This window comes from Sturnira hondurensis, unplaced genomic scaffold (genome assembly GCF_014824575.4).
Source record: "Sturnira hondurensis isolate 20B ecotype Veracruz unplaced genomic scaffold, ASM1482457v3 Scaffold0006413, whole genome shotgun sequence".
NCBI classification, from domain to species: domain Eukaryota; kingdom Metazoa; phylum Chordata; class Mammalia; order Chiroptera; family Phyllostomidae; genus Sturnira; species Sturnira hondurensis.
The window spans coordinates 21996052-21997484 of NW_028079044.1; the positions used below are offsets into that span (position 1 = coordinate 21996052).

Below are 1433 nucleotides of genomic sequence, written 5' to 3' on the forward strand. Positions count from 1 at the left end.
CATGTGCCCTGACTAGAGACTGAAACTTCGACCTTTTGGTGCCGGGGACAGTACTCCAACCAACTGAGCCACCTGGCCAGGGCTCTGTGACTTTCTGTACAACTTTACAATGGACCTGTATTTCAGTGACTGTTTTGATATCAGATTAGAGTTTTTCAACAGTTATAGATAATTGAGGTCTCTTTTTTCCCTACCACTAAGAGTTCTGCTGAATCACAAAACCCCATTATCACAGTGTTCAGTTGTTTTTTTTTAAATTAAGTGCTCAGTAATGCTGTCGATGTTAAAAATAAAAACTTCAGACTGCCACATATACCTACTATTTATCCCATGGACCATTTTTGCTAGGTTGAGGCTGTGAAAAAAAATTTAAAAGTTGACATACAATTCTCTTTTTTAATCACTCAAAGGGATATATGTGGAAGGTAGAGTGACATTGAACAGGTAAGAAAACATGATAGATATTAGTTTTCTCCCTCCCCTGTATTTCCTTCATTTTCCTGATGTTCCACATCCAGAGGGAGACAGTCCCTACGCAACTGCATGATCCGGGTGCTGTCTGTGTACGGCTCTTCATTCATTGTTTTCAATTCAGCCATTGCTTCATCCAGCGCCATTTTTGCAGGGTGCTGCCTTCTTAGAAGTGTTTGGAATTTCATAGTAAAGACTGAGAAATTCAGTTTCTTCAGGCCAGGCCAGGTTGAACTGGGTGTGGAAGCTGCATACCTTTCTTACTAACTCCAAATGTCTCCTGGTAAGCCTGCCAAGACTTTGCCACAGTGGTTTGCTTACTGTCTCCAGATGCCACCTCAGAAGGACATCTAAAACAATCTCCTTTCATTTTCAAGTTGAACACCTCCCTTTCTGGTTGTGCAGCATTGGAAATGAGGTAGTTGTCCAACGCCTCCAGAACATCATTGCAGCTGTCCAGCAGTTCTGACTCTGTGCTCAGCCTACCTGCTGCTGCTTTTCTTTTCTCCGTTTTCTGTTTGGTGCTGTAGAGTACACGCCAGGAAGAGCATTCTTGCAAGAGACAGAGTGCAGGTCTCTGTCTTCACTGGAGAGTTCATGCCCCTGTTCCGCACCAGCCTTCCTGGCTGTGCCCGCATCATCATAATGCTTAGCCTGCTCAGGAGTCTGGCCTTCTGTGCCAGCTCCGTTTTACCTGCTGTCATTCTTACAGGAGAACTGAGGGGCAAGGGGTGATCTTCCCACCCAGACCCACTCGGGGGTCAGCGCGGTGTGGCTGCTGCTCCACTTCCACTTATAGTTTTCTTTTTTGATTAAATTTTGTCTTATAAGACATTCAGCTGACACAAAAGCCTAATCTATAAAATAAAGTCCATTCAGATAGTCTGGCTTATACTGTCTTCATCATCACCTGTTCCTTCCCTCCCACATACTTAACAATTTTTATTAGTTTTGGTCTCCCC

At 44.0% G+C, this 1433-nt stretch overlaps 1 pseudogene; it reads right to left on the bottom strand.

Annotated features, from left to right (window-relative positions):
- Positions 1-464: 464 nt before the first annotated feature.
- On the bottom strand, positions 465-1175 carry LOC118988917 (14-3-3 protein beta/alpha-like; annotated as a pseudogene).
- Positions 1176-1433: the final 258 nt, after the last annotated feature.